Here is a 16,623-nt window from a genome sequence, read left to right on the forward strand (position 1 = left end):
ATAGACATCACAGCCGCTCTCTGTACAGATATCCCAGCACAGCTTCCCCATAGACATCACAGCCGCTCTCTGTACAGAGATCCCAGCACAGCTTTCCATAAACATCACAGCCGCTCTCTGTACAGAGATCCCAGCACAGCTTCCCCACAGACATAACAGCCGCTCTCTGTACAGAGATCCCAGCACAGCGTTTCCATAGACATCACAGCCGCTCTCTGTACAGAGATCCCAGCACAGCGTTTCCATAGACATCACAGCCGCTCTCTGTACAGAGATCCCAGCACAGCTACCCCATAGACATAACAGCCGCTCTCTGTACAGAGATCCCAGCACAGCTTCCCCATAGACATCACAGCCGCTCTCTGTACAGAGATCCCAGCACAGCATTTCCATAGACATCACAGACGCTCTCTGTACAGAGATCCCAGCACAGCTTCCCCATAGATATCACAGCCGCTCTCTGTACAGAGATCCCAGCACAGCTTCCCCATAGACATCACAGCCGCTCTCCGTACAGAGATCCCAGCACAGCTTCCCCATAGACATCACAGCCGCTCTCTGTTCAGAGATCCCAGCACAGCTTCCCCATAGACATCACAGCCGCTCTCTGTACAGAGATCCCAGCACAGCTTCCCCATAGACATCACAGCCGCTCTCTATACAGATATCCCAGCACAGCTTCCCCATAGACATCACAGCCGCTCTCTGTACAGAGATCCCAGCACAGCTTCCCCACAGACATAACAGCCGCTCTCTGTACAGAGATCCCAGCACAGCTTCCCCATAGACATCACAGCCGCTCTCTGTACAGAGATCCCAGCACAGCTTCCCCATAGAATCACAGCCGCTCTTTATACAGATATCCAAGCAAAGCTTCCCCATAGACATCACAGCCGCTCTCTGTACAGAGATCCCAGCACAGCTTCCCCATAGACATCACAGCTGCTCTCTGTACAGAGATCCCAGCACAGCTTCCCCATAGACATCACAGCCGCTCTCTGTACAGAGATCCCAGCACAGCTTCCCCATAGACATCACAGCTGCTCTCTGTACAGAGATCCCAGCACAGCATTTCCATAGACATCATAGCCGCTCTCTGTATAGAGATCCCAGCACAGCTTCCCCATAGACATCACAGCCACTCTCTGTACAGAGATCCCAGCACAACTTCCCATAGACATCACAGCCGCTCTCTGTACAGAGATCCCAGCACAGCTTCCCCATAGACATCACAGCCGCTCTCTGTACAGAGATCCCAGCACAGCTTCCCATAGACATCACAGCCGCTCTCTGTACAGAGATCCCAGCACAGCTTTCCCATAGACATCACAGCCGCTCTCTGTACAGAGATCCCAGCACAGCTTCCCCATAGACATCACAGCCGCTCTCTGTACAGAGATCCCAGCACAGCTTTCCATAAACATCACAGCCGCTCTCTGTACAGAGATCCCAGCACAGCTTCCCCACAGACATAACAGCCGCTCTCTGTACAGAGATCCCAGCACAGCGTTTCCATAGACATCACAGCCGCTCTCTGTACAGAGATCCCAGCACAGCGTTTCCATAGACATCACAGCCGCTCTCTGTACAGAGATCCCAGCACAGCTTCCCCATAGACATAACAGCCGCTCTCTGTACAGAGATCCCAGCACAGCTTCCCCATAGACATCACAGCCGCTCTCTGTACAGAGATCCCAGCACAGCTTCCCCATAGACATCACAGCCGCTCTCTGTACAGATATCCCAGCACAGCTTCCCCATAGACATCACAGCCGCTCTCTGTACAGAGATCCCAGCACAGCTTCCCATAGACATCACAGCCGCTCTCTGTACAGAGATCCCAGCACAGCTTTCCCATAGACATCACAGCCGCTCTCTGTACAGAGATCCCAGCACAGCTTCCCCATAGACATCACAGCCGCTCTCTGTACAGAGATCCCAGCACAGCTTTCCATAAACATCACAGCCGCTCTCTGTACAGAGATCCCAGCACAGCTTCCCCACAGACATAACAGCCGCTCTCTGTACAGAGATCCCAGCACAGCGTTTCCATAGACATCACAGCCGCTCTCTGTACAGAGATCCCAGCACAGCGTTTCCATAGACATCACAGCCGCTCTCTGTACAGAGATCCCAGCACAGCTTCCCCATAGACATAACAGCCGCTCTCTGTACAGAGATCCCAGCACAGCTTCCCCATAGACATCACAGCCGCTCTCTGTACAGAGATCCCAGCACAGCTTCCCCATAGACATCACAGCCGCTCTCTGTACAGATATCCCAGCACAGCTTCCCCATAGACATCACAGCCGCTCTCTGTACAGAGATCCCAGCACAGCTTTCCATAAACATCACAGCCGCTCTCTGTACAGAGATCCCAGCACAGCTTCCCCACAGACATAACAGCCGCTCTCTGTACAGAGATCCCAGCACAGCGTTTCCATAGACATCACAGCCGCTCTCTGTACAGAGATCCCAGCACAACGTTTCCATAGACATCACAGCCGCTCTCTGTACAGAGATCCCAGCACAGCTTCCCCATAGACATAACAGCCGCTCTCTGTACAGAGATCCCAGCACAGCTTCCCCATAGACATCACAGCCGCTCTCTGTACAGAGATCCCAGCACAGCATTTCCATAGACATCACAGACGCTCTCTGTACAGAGACCCCAGCACAGCTTCCCCATAGATATCACAGCCGCTCTCTGTACAGAGATCCCAGCACAGCTTCCCCATAGACATCACAGCCACTCTCCATACAGAGATCCCAGCACAGCTTCCCCATAGACATCACAGCCGCTCTCTGTTCAGAGATCCCAGCACAGCTTCCCCATAGACATCACAGCCGCTCTCTGTACAGAGATCCCAGCACAGCTTCCCCATAGACATCACAGCCGCTCTCTATACAGATATCCCAGCACAGCTTCCCCATAGACATCACAGCCGCTCTCTGTACAGAGATCCCAGCACAGCTTCCCCACAGACATAACAGCCGCTCTCTGTACAGAGATCCCAGCACAGCTTCCCCATAGACATCACAGCCGCTCTCTGTACAGAGATCCCAGCACAGCTTCCCCATAGAATCACAGCCGCTCTTTATACAGATATCCAAGCAAAGCTTCCCCATAGACATCACAGCCGCTCTCTGTACAGAGATCCCAGCACAGCTTCCCCATAGACATCACAGCTGCTCTCTGTACAGAGATCCCAGCACAGCTTCCCCATAGACATCACAGCCGCTCTCTGTACAGAGATCCCAGCACAGCGTTTCCATAGACATCACAGCCGCTCTCTGTACAGAGATCCCAGCACAGCCTTCCCATAGACATCACAGCCGCTCTCTGTACAGAGATCCCAGCACAGCTTCCCCATAGACATCACAGCTGCTCTCTGTACAGAGATCCCAGCACAGCATTTCCATAGACATCATAGCCGCTCTCTGTATAGAGATCCCAGCACAGCTTCCCCATAGACATCACAGCCACTCTCTGTACAGAGATCCCAGCACAACTTCCCATAGACATCACAGCCGCTCTCTGTACAGAGATCCCAGCACAGCTTCCCCATAGACATCACAGCCGCTCTCTGTACAGAGATCCCAGCACAGCTTCCCATAGACATCACAGCCGCTCTCTGTACAGAGATCCCAGCACAGCTTTCCCATAGACATCACAGCCGCTCTCTGTACAGAGATCCCAGCACAGCTTCCCCATAGACATCACAGCCGCTCTCTGTACAGAGATCCCAGCACAGCTTTCCATAAACATCACAGCCGCTCTCTGTACAGAGATCCCAGCACAGCTTCCCCACAGACATAACAGCCGCTCTCTGTACAGAGATCCCAGCACAGCGTTTCCATAGACATCACAGCCGCTCTCTGTACAGAGATCCCAGCACAGCGTTTCCATAGACATCACAGCCGCTCTCTGTACAGAGATCCCAGCACAGCTTCCCCATAGACATAACAGCCGCTCTCTGTACAGAGATCCCAGCACAGCTTCCCCATAGACATCACAGCCGCTCTCTGTACAGAGATCCCAGCACAGCTTCCCCATAGACATCACAGCCGCTCTCTGTACAGATATCCCAGCACAGCTTCCCCATACACATCACAGCCGCTCTCTGTACAGAGATCCCAGCACAGCTTTCCATAAACATCACAGCCGCTCTCTGTACAGAGATCCCAGCACAGCTTCCCCACAGACATAACAGCCGCTCTCTGTACAGAGATCCCAGCACAGCGTTTCCATAGACATCACAGCCGCTCTCTGTACAGAGATCCCAGCACAACGTTTCCATAGACATCACAGCCGCTCTCTGTACAGAGATCCCAGCACAGCTTCCCCATAGACATAACAGCCGCTCTCTGTACAGAGATCCCAGCACAGCTTCCCCATAGACATCACAGCCGCTCTCTGTACAGAGATCCCAGCACAGCATTTCCATAGACATCACAGACGCTCTCTGTACAGAGATCCCAGCACAGCTTCCCCATAGATATCACAGCCGCTCTCTGTACAGAGATCCCAGCACAGCTTCCCCATAGACATCACAGCCACTCTCCGTACAGAGATCCCAGCACAGCTTCCCCATAGACATCACAGCCGCTCTCTGTTCAGAGATCCCAGCACAGCTTCCCCATAGACATCACAGCCGCTCTCTGTACAGAGATCCCAGCACAGCTTCCCCATAGACATCACAGCCGCTCTCTATACAGATATCCCAGCACAGCTTCCCCATAGACATCACAGCCGCTCTCTGTACAGAGATCCCAGCACAGCTTCCCCACAGACATAACAGCCGCTCTCTGTACAGAGATCCCAGCACAGCTTCCCCATAGACATCACAGCCGCTCTCTGTACAGAGATCCCAGCACAGCTTCCCCATAGAATCACAGCCGCTCTTTATACAGATATCCAAGCAAAGCTTCCCCATAGACATCACAGCCGCTCTCTGTACAGAGATCCCAGCACAGCTTCCCCATAGACATCACAGCTGCTCTCTGTACAGAGATCCCAGCACAGCTTCCCCATAGACATCACAGCCGCTCTCTGTACAGAGATCCCAGCACAGCGTTTCCATAGACATCACAGCCGCTCTCTGTACAGAGATCCCAGCACAGCCTTCCCATAGACATCACAGCCGCTCTCTGTACAGAGATCCCAGCACAGCTTCCCCATAGACATCACAGCTGCTCTCTGTACAGAGATCCCAGCACAGCATTTCCATAGACATCATAGCCGCTCTCTGTATAGAGATCCCAGCACAGCTTCCCCATAGACATCACAGCCACTCTCTGTACAGAGATCCCAGCACAACTTCCCATAGACATCACAGCCGCTCTCTGTACAGAGATCCCAGCACAGCTTCCCCATAGACATCACAGCCGCTCTCTGTACAGAGATCCCAGCACAGCTTCCCATAGACATCACAGCCGCTCTCTGTACAGAGATCCCAGCACAGCTTTCCCATAGACATCACAGCCGCTCTCTGTACAGAGATCCCAGCACAGCGTTTCCATAGACATCACAGCCGCTCTCTGTACAGAGATCCCAGCACAGCTTCCCCATAGACATAACAGCCGCTCTCTGTACAGAGATCCCAGCACAGCTTCCCCATAGACATCACAGCCGCTCTCTGTACAGAGATCCCAGCACAGCATTTCCATAGACATCACAGACGCTCTCTGTACAGAGATCCCAGCACAGCTTCCCCACAGATATCACAGCCGCTCTCTGTACAGAGATCCCAGCACAGCTTCCCCATAGACATCACAGCCGCTCTCCATACAGAGATCCTAGCACAGCTTCCCCATAGACATCACAGCCGCTCTCTGTTCAGAGATCCCAGCACAGCTTCCCCATAGACATCACAGCCGCTCTCTGTACAGAGATCCCAGCACAGCTTCCCCATAGACATCACAGCCGCTCTCTGTACAGAGATCCCAGCACAGCTTCCCCATAGACATCACAGCCGCTCTCTATACAGATATCCCAGCACAGCTTCCCCATAGACATCACAGCCGCTCTCTGTACAGAGATCCCAGCACAGCTTCCCCACAGACATAACAGCCGCTCTCTGTACAGAGATCCCAGCACAGCTTCCCCATAGACATCACAGCCGCTCTCTGTACAGAGATCCCAGCACAGCTTCCCCATAGAATCACAGCCGCTCTCTATAGAGATATCCAAGCAAAGCTTCCCCATAGACATCACAGCCGCTCTCTGTACAGAGATCCCAGCACAGCTTCCCCATAGACATCACAGCTGCTCTCTGTACAGAGATCCCAACACAGCTTCCCCATAGACATCACAGCCGCTCTCTGTACAGAGATCCCAGCACAGCCTTCCCATAGACATCACAGCAGCTCTCTGTACAGAGATCCCAGCACAGCCTTCCCATAGACATCACAGCCGCTCTCTGTACAGAGATCCCAGCACAGCTTCCCATAGACATCACAGCCGCTCTCTGTACAGAGATCCCAGCACAGCTTCCCCATAGACATCACAGCCGCTCTCTGTACAGAGATCCCAGCACAGCTTCCCCATAGACATCACAGCCTCTCTCTGTACAGAGATCCCAGCACAGCTTTCCCATAGACATCACAGCCGCTCTCTGTACACAGATCCCAGCACAGCTTCCCATAGACATCACAGCCGCTCTCTGTACAGAGATCCCAGCACAGCTTCCCCATAGACATCACAGCCGCTCTCTGTACAGAGATCCCAGCACAGCATTTCCATAGACATCACAGCCGCTCTCTGTATAGAGATCCCAGCACAGCTTCCCCATAGACATCACAGCCACTCTCTGTACAGAGATCCCAGCACAGCTTCCCCATAGACATCACAGCCGCTTTCTGTACAGAGATCCCAGCACAGCTTCCCCATAGACATCACAGCCGCTCCCTGTACAGAGATCCCAGCACAGCTTCCCCATAGACATCACAGCCACTCTCTGTACAGAGATCCCAGCACAGCTTCACCATAGACATCACAGCCGCTCTCTGTACAGAGATCCCAGCACTGCTTCCCCATAGACATCACAGCCGCTCTCTGTACAGAGATCCCAGCACAGATTCCCCATAGACATCACAGCCGCACTCTGTACAGAGATCCCAGCACAGCTTCCTATAGACATCACAGCCGCTCTCTGTACAGAGATTCCTGCATAGCTTCCCCATAGACATCACAGCCGCTCTCTGTACAGAGATCCCAGCACAGCTTCCCCATAGACATCACAGCCGCTCTCTGTACAGAGATCTCAGCACAGCTTCCCCATAGACATCACAGCCGCTCTCTGTACAGAGATCCCAGCACAGCTTCCCCATAGACATCACAGCCGCTCTCTGTACAGAGATCCCAGCACAGCTTCCCCATAGACATCACAGCCGCTCTCTGTACAGAGATCCCAGCACAGCTTCCCATAGACATCACAGCCGCTCTCTGTACAGAGATCCCAGCACAGCATTCCCATAGACATCACAGCCGCTCTCTGTACAAAGATCCCAGCACAGCTTCCCCATAGACATCACAGCCGCTCTCTGTACAGAGATCCCAGCACAGCTTCCCCATAGACATCACAGCCACTCTCTGTACAGAGATCCCAGCACAGCTTCCCCATAGACATCACAGCCGCTCTCTGTACAGAGATCCCAGCACAGCTTCCCCATAGACATCACAGCCACTCTCTGTACAGAGATCCCAGCACAGCTTCCCATAGACATCACAGCCGCTCTCTGTACAGAGATCCCAGCACAGCTTCCCCATATACATCACAGCCGCTCTCTGTACAGAGATCCAAGCACAGCTTCCCCATAGACATCACAGCCGCTCTCTGTACATAGATCCCAGCACAGCTTCCCCATAGATATCACAGCCGCTCTCTGTACTGAGATCCCAGCACAGCTTCCCCATAGACATCACAGCCGCTCTCTGTACAGAGATCCCAGCACAGATTCCCCATAGACATCACAGCCGCTCTCTGTACAAAGATCCCAGCACAGCTTCCCCATATACATCACAGCCGCTCTCTGTACAGAGATCCAAGCACAGCTTCCCCATAGACATCACAGCCGCTCTCTGTACATAGATCCCAGCACAGCTTCCCCATAGATATCACAGCCGCTCTCTGTACAGAGATCCCAGCACAGCTTCCCCATAGACATCACAGCCGCTCTCTGTACAGAGATCCCAGCACAGATTCCCCATAGACATCACAGCCGCTCTCTGTACAAAGATCCCAGCACAGCTTCCCCATAGACATCACAGCCGCTCTCTGTACAGAGATCCCAGCACAGCTTCCCATAGACATCACAGCCGCTCTCTGTACAGAGATCCCAGCACAGCTTCCCCATAGACATCACAGCCGCTCTCTGTACAGAGATCCCAGCACAGCTTCCCATAGACATCACAGCCGCTCTCTGTACAGAGATCCCAGCACAGCTTCCCATAGACATCACAGCCGCTCTCTGTACAGAGATCCCAGCACAGCTTCCCCATAGACATCACAGCCGCTCTCTGTACAGAGATCCCAGCACAGCTTCCCCATTGACATCACAGCCGCTCTCTGTACAGAGATCCCAGCACAGCTTCCCCATAGACATCACAGCCGCTCTCTGTACAGAGATCCCAGCACAGCTTCCCATAGACATCACAGCCGCTCTCTGTACAGAGATCCCATCACAGCTTCCCCATAGACATCACAGCCGCTCTCTGTACAGAGATCCCAGCACAGCTTCCCCATAGACATCACAGCCGCTCTCTGTACAGAGATCCCAGCACAGCTTCCCCATAGACATCACAGCCGCTCTCTATACAGATATCCCAGCACAGCTTCCCCATAGACATCACAGCCGCTCTCTGTACATAGATCCCAGCACAGCTTCCCCACAGACATAACAGCCGCTCTCTGTACAGAGATCCCAGCACAGCATTTCCATAGACATCACAGCCGCTCTCTGTACAGAGATCCCAGCACAGCTTTTCCATAGACATCACAGCCGCTCTCTGTACAGAGATCCCAGCACAGCTTCCCCATAGACATAACAGCAGCTCTCTGTACAGAGATCCCAGCACAGCATTTCCATAGACATCACAGCCGCTCTCTGTACAGAGATCCCAGCACAGCGTTTCCATAGACATCACAGCCGCTCTCTGTACAGAGAACCCAGCACAGCTTCCCATAGACATCACAGCCGCTCTCTGTACAGAGATCCCAGCATAGCGTTTCCATAGACATCACAGCCGCTCTCTGTACAATGATCCCAGCACAGCTTTTCCATAGACATCACAGCCGCTCTCTGTACAGAGATCCCAGCACAGCTTCCCAATAGACATCACAGCCGCTCTCTGTACAGAGATCCCAGCACAGCCTTCCCATAGACATCACAGCCGCTCTCTGTACAGAGATCCCAGCACAGCTTCCCCATAGACATCACAGCCGCTCTCTGTACAGAGATCCCAGCACAGCTTTCCCATAGACATCACAGCCGCTCTCTGTACAGAGATCCCAGCACACATTCCCCATAGACATCACAGCCGCTCTCTGTACAGAGATCCCAGCACAGCTTCCCCATAGACATCACAGCCGCTCTCTGTACAGAGATCCCAGCACAGCATTTCCATAGACATCACAGCTGCTCTCTGTTAAGAGATCCCAGCACAGCTTCCCCATAGACATCACAGCCGCTCTCTGTACAGAGATCCCAGCACAGCTTCCCCATAGACATCACAGCCGCTCTCTGTACAGAGATCCCAGCACAGCTTCCCCATTGACATCACACCTGCTCTCTGTACAGAGATCCCAGCACAGCTTCCCCATAGACATCACAGCCGCTCCCTGTACAGAGATCCCAGCACAGCTTCCCCATAGATATCACAGCTGCTCTCTGTACAGAGATCCAAGCACAGCTTCCCCATAGACATCACAGCCACTCTCTGTACAGAGATCCCAGCACAGCTTCCCCATAGACATCACAGCCGCTCTCTGTACAGAGATCCCAGCACAGCTTCCCCATAGACATCACAGCCGCTCTCTATACAGATATCCCAGCACAGCTTCCCCATAGACATCACAGCCGCTCTCTGTACAGAGATCCCAGCACAGCTTCCCCATAGACATCACAGCCGCTCTCTGTACAGAGATCCCAGCACAGCTTCCCCATAGACAGCACAGCTTTTCCATAGACATCACAGCCGCTCTCTGTACAGAGATCCCAGCACAGCTTCCCCATAGACATAACAGCCGCTCTCTGTACAGAGATCCCAGCACAGCTTCCCCATACACATCACAGCCGCTCTCTGTACAGAGATCCCAGCACAGCATTTCCATAGACATCACAGCCGCTCTCTGTACAGAGATCCCAGCACAGCATTTCCATAGACATCACAGCCGCTCTCTGTACAGAGATCCCAGCACAGCTTCCCCATAGACATCACAGCCGCTCTCTGTACAGAGATCTCGGCACAGCTTCCCCATAGACATCACAGCCGCTCTCTGTACAGAGATCCCAGCACAGCTTCCCCATAGACATCACAGCCGCTCTCTGTACAGAGATACCAGCACAGCTTCCCCATAGACATCACAGTCGCTCACTGTACAGAGATCTCAGCACAGCTTCCCCATAGACATCACAGCCGCTCACTGTACAGAGATCTCAGCACAGCTTCCCCATAGTCATCACAGCCGCTCTCTGTACAGAGATCCCAGCACAGCTTCCCCATAGACATCACAGCCGCTCTCTGTACAGAGATCCCAGCACAGCTTCCCATAGACATCACAGCCGCTCTCTGTACAGAGATCCCAGCACAGCTTCCCCATAGACATCACAGCCGCTCTCTGTACAGAGATCCCAGCACAGCTTCCCCATAGACATCACAGCCGCTCTCTGTACAGAGATCCCAGCACAGCTTCCCCATAGACATCACAGCCGCTCTCTATACAGAGATCTCAGCACAGCTTCCCATAGACATCACAGCCGGTCGCTGGTTCAGCTCTCACAGCTCCATTCCTCCATATTATCAGTCAGTTGTGCAGCTCACGCAGCAGGAACCATGGAGCTGTCTCTGCCTGACAGTCATTTGTGGAGAAAGGAAAGGCAGCCAATTGCTGCAGGAGGGCGGGACAGTAGATTGCACATGCTCTGTTCATTTCTCTTTGGCCGGGGAGATGAGCAGACGTCCTCCCTGTGTGTCTGAGTCTGTCAGTCGCTGCTGCAGCAATGTGACACGCTCAGGCCACAGTCCTTAAGAAAACTTGTACACCGGCATGTGCTACTTCTCATGCTGTTACCTGCCATATAGCAGTGATTCTATTACAGTGCATGAAAGTGATTTGCTGTCATCTGGGACACTTTATCATATGCTTTCATGAAAATGTGTGAAATATAATTTCTTTTCATTTAGTATCAGAGACAACAGAACAAGTTAAAATATCTGTCAAAATAAATAAAGTTTGTTATTGTAAGCTCACCTCCCATTTATTTTATTTTCTTTTCTTTAAAGGTGCGTAGACACCAGAATGATATCGGAACAATGCGCCTGATTCATACACATTGTTCATGATATCATCCAGTGTGTATGCACAATGTCGCTGATGAGGCACGGTCCCATTCACCGTCTGTGACAACGTCCGTCCGACATGCAACATCGCCTGTGAGGGCCGTGTTTCAAAATGCAGCATGACCTCCGCTCCCCCCATCCCACCATGGAACTGTTGCTCCCAACATCAGTAAGTGTGTATGTACTGGCTGATGCCAGGTCCTGTCACAGACGATATCGCATAAGCAATACACTAGTTTGCAGAAATCTATGACCTGCAAACTCTCTTTGTTCTAGGGAATAGGATTGCCACCTAGCAACAGCTGGTGGGTTAGGTGCAGCCTCCCAACGAATCGCTGGGAAGGTATAATGATAGAAACTTTCACTTACCTTCCCACAGCCTGGGGAGAGCGGGGACAGAGCCGCGGCTAGCTCAGACACACAGGGAGGACATCTGCTCATCTCCCCGGCCAAAGAGAAATGAACAGAGCATGTGCAATCTCCTGTCCCGCCCTCCTGCAGCAATTTGCTGCCTTTCCTTTCTCCACATGTGATTAGACAGGATGGCATGTAATAAAAAGGCTAGAAATGTTATCTCTCCATGGAGCTGTTGTTGCGAGGTAAGCGGACAAGCACTCAACTATGCAAAGATCTGTGACTGACTGGTCACTGACTAGATCAAACTCAACCAAAAGGTTTCGAATGGAACTGGTCTTTGTGTGACCTTTAAGGACGATATGGAAACCCATTGGAGTGGTTGTCATCCAGGGTTCGGATGTGTCCATTAAGGAAAGTTCGGCTCCTCTAACTGCGAAAGCTAGTGCTATTAGTGAAGCCAGTTTTCTTGAAAGATTGGAGATGTTGGAATCTGAAGGTATTGTGGCCAAATAATTTTAGAAAAGATTAATGTCCCACGTGGATTAGTATCGCGGACATGGTGGCCTATACAAGAAAATACCTTTGAATAATCTAAGGTACATCTTGTTTTCCGTAAGCCCTGGAATGAGAAGAGCTAGGGCTGAACCATGTGAACGTATGGTGGCGAATGCTAGGCCTGACTCAAACTTAACGGCCAGGAAGTCTATCGCTAAGTTAGGTTCTGAAAGAGAAGCTAAAGGAAGATTTTGAGAAGCTTGCCAAGACATAAACTCATTTATGATAGACTGGTACCTGGATTTTGTTCTAGGTCTAAGGGAAGCATTTAGCAAGGTTACTGAGGAGGCCGAGAGGTTAGTGGTGGTCAGCAACCGAGTAATATCGCTATCCACATGCAATGTGGAAGTTCCTGAAGGAGGTTGGGAGTCCCTTGGAAACAATCCTTGGACATGCCTAGGGGCAGCTTGGGTCCCTTGCGAAGAGGGTTGATCAAGGGGAACCAAACCCGGGAAGGCCAAACAGGGTAAATCAAGATGAGCTGAGGTACTCTGTCTGTCCTGATCTTGTGATGTACCTTCAGTAGCATAGCTGGAGGAGGGAAGGCATATGGGAGAATCAGATTTGTCCACAGAAAGGACATCGCATCCGAGTGGAGAGCCACTTGAGTCCAGATTTTGGACACGAAGGTTGGGACCTGTGTGTTCGATGGAGTTGCAAACAGGTCTACCTGCGGTTGACCAAAGGTTTTCACGATACTGATGAAAACTTCCGGTTTCAGAGTCACCCGATCCAGTGTTAATTTCTTCCTGGATAAGGAGTCGGCTAACTCGTTTAGCTCTCCTGGGACGTATGTTGCAGAGAGGAGTATGGACCGTTCCACCGCCCAGTTCCAGATGTCTATTGCTTCTTGGCAGAGAATCAGGGATCGAGTACCCCCCATTCTGTTGAGGTAGGACACTGCAGTCCTGTTGTCTAGACAGAGGAGAACTGAGTAGTCCCGGAAGGTCGGGGGAACTAGAGAGGAAAGTGCTAACTTTGCCACCCTCAATTCTAAGAGATTGATGTGCGCTGTCGATTCTTGAGTGGACCATCTTCCCCTTACCGCCCGGTCTCTTGTAAATGCTCCCCAACCTGAGAGAGATGCATCTGATTTGATGACCATGTCTGGAGGAGGAGGTAGGAGAGGCCTGGGAGATGGCAGCGGAAGGTCCCTCCAACTGCGTACCTCTTTGAGAACTATGGGTGTCAAGAGGATTTTGTCTGACCAAGTCCATCCTCGGCGGAGGAGAGCTGAAAGAAGAATCTGAGAGTGTCTGCAGACAAGGGGGTGTGGAGAAATCCTGGATCTAAGACCTAATTTTCCCTATGACTCTGGCCAAGTCTCTCAGCGAGAAACGGTGTTTCAGGGTTCGAGTTACGAAGCCTTGAATGTCTCTCCACTTGTCTGGGGGAACTGCTATCGAGAAAGAAGGGGTATCTATCAAGAAACCCAGAAAAACAATTGACTGGGTGGGTGTTAATATGGACTTGTCGTAATTTATAGTAAACCCTAGGTTCTGGAGTAGAGAGAGAATTAGGTCTTTGTGAAGCAGAAGGTTATTCTGGTCTGAATGGACTACTAACAAGTCATCTAGGTAGATAATACAACGGATAGCTTTCTGGCGAAGGTGAGAGATCACTGCTTTCATAAGACGAGGGAATGTGTAGGGAGCGTTGGAAAGGCCAAAGACCATGATGGTCCACTGATAGAGAACGTCTTTCCACAGGAACCTTAGAAGTCTTTTGTGGTTTGGGTGCATTTGAATTGTGTAAAAGGCCTCCTTGAGGTCTATTTTGATACAGAAATCGTTCTTTGTTATTAGGAAAGGTATGTCGGCTAAGCCCTCCATACGGAAAGAATGAGGTTTTATGTGTCGGTTGAGAGATTTGACGTTTAAGACTGGTCTGTATGAACCATCCTGTTTCCTGACGGGAAAAAGGTGACTGACCCAGCCTCTTGCGGAGGTGTCTGCCAACTCTATTTTGCCTAGCTGGGCAAGGGATAGGACACCATCTGATAACGGACTGGCGTTTTTTGAACAAGGAAAAATTTGTTGTTGAAAAGGGGAGGGATAAACCTTTTTCCACGATTTTTAGCAACCACCTGTCTGTGGTAATCTGGCTCCAGGAGGTTATTGCCTGTGAAAGACAAGGGGGAGGTTGTAAAGTAAGGTGACTTACCATATCCTCTGTCTTTCCTGGGGGCGTATGTGCCGCCGGACCCTGTGCCTCTCATGGTCCGTGTTCGAGAAGGGCCACCTCTGGGAGCTTTGGGAGCGCCTCTGAAGTCTCGGGTCGAGCTGCTGGCTTCCGCTGGATGACCGTCCTGATGAAAGGGCCGCCTGGAAGGCTGAGGTCCTTTAAGTTCTGCGAAGTATTTGCAAGCTTTATAGTGGACCTTCACTTCATCTATGAAGTCGGGTCCAAAAAGGTCAGAATCTATCAGATTGGAGACGTCTACTGGCCTGGGTGCTAGGTTAGTTAGCCCTGCATTAGCTAGCCAGTGAGTTCTACGTGAGTTTTATATGAAATCAAATGTCTGACCAATTATTAATGTAGCCCTACTAATAGCTTTAATGAGGGCCATTTTGGAAGCTACCAGGGAATCTAGGGAGCCCCCTGAGATGCCTACTTTTTCTGCCTTGTCAAGAACAAATAATAAAGGACCGGCAGCGTCTGAAACCTTAAATTGAATTTTTCTCTGCAATTTATCCATAGCGTCACTCTGGACCTTTTCCCCCACGAGTGAAGTTAAAGCTGGATCTATGTCTGGGGCAAATGGGGACAGAATGTCTCGGATACCAGTGTGGTTATGGAGAACCAAGTGATCTTCCTTAATGAATGCCGTTCTAAAGGCTAATTGGGTGAATTTGTATACTTGAGAGCGCTCGCTCAGAGCCCAGTGGGCTGAATATATTTTAGAAGGAGGCATTCTGTCCGCTAAGGCTACACGGGCCATCTGCAAGTCACTATATTCGTCTCTGCGAGAGGATGCGCTAGTCCTGGTTACCTCCTCTGACTCCCAATCTACTGGAGGGTAACCAGCTTCCCTAAATGCGTGGGAAAGGGGGGTTTTATGGCTATGACTAGTCCCCTTATGAGCGCAGTCCTGCACAGGTTGCCGATCAGTGACAGGGAATGTATGTTGGCTGTGGGCAGGAGAGGGGGGGTCTGCTATGGACCTTAGAGGTATTCTAACTACTGGCAATACCTGGGAAAGAGATGTTTTTGCCTGAACAGGCATCTCTAGAAGAAACATGGTCAGTGTGTTTCTTTTTACTTGTGCACTTTCTCACCACTCTGTGAGAATATGTAGGAGGAGGAGTCCCAGTATTCTGACTGACTTCTCCCTCCTCAGAGTTGTCCCTGTTGTCATCCGACCTGACAGGGTTAATAATTCTTCTTCTTTTAAATATAATATCCTCATCTGAGGAAGTAGATGTCGGCAGCTTTGTCTAGGCTCTTCCTAGAAGGCTGCCTGCCTCTTTTGCTGCGTTGTGGAGACACTACCAGAGTGTGTCCTCCATTCTGCAGCACTCAGCTAAAATCTAGAGGTCTGGGGGTGGGGCCTAGCACCTTATAGGGTGCGCGCGCATGTGCCCAGCGTGCACCTGCCGTTGCGCACGTGGTCCCGTGATGCGTGCGATGCACACACTCGGGTCCCTGCGTGGCCGCTAGCCGCGGCTCTGTCCCCACTCTCCCCAGGCTGTGGGAAGGTAAGTGAAAGTTTATTTCACTATACCTTCCCAGCGATTTGTCGGGAGGCTGCACCTAACCCACCAGCTGTTGCTAGGTGGCAAGACTCCTGCCGAAAAAAATAATACATTCATTATTATCCCTCACAGCGCCGGAGAGGTTCTGTTACCACACAGGCAGCATGTGTCCGTGGCTTTCTTGTTGGCTGCTTTCATATCTGTGGTAATTGTCTTGTCTGACTTCTGAGTAACAGGGCACAGTGTGAGCCAGCTGGATTACTAGCGCTGTCGTTGTCACTTTATAGAGCTGCAAGCTCAGCGTTCCTATAGACATCACAGGTCTCACAGCTCCATTCCTCATCTCTCCATTGTGGGTAAGGACACGGACCCTGCTGCATACACACACAAGGGACTGCAGCCTGAGGGTGTCACATTGCTGCAGCAGCAGCTGACAGACTCAGACACACAGGG

Source organism: Pseudophryne corroboree, chromosome 2, assembly GCF_028390025.1.
Source record: "Pseudophryne corroboree isolate aPseCor3 chromosome 2, aPseCor3.hap2, whole genome shotgun sequence".
Classification (NCBI taxonomy): Eukaryota; Metazoa; Chordata; class Amphibia; order Anura; family Myobatrachidae; genus Pseudophryne; species Pseudophryne corroboree.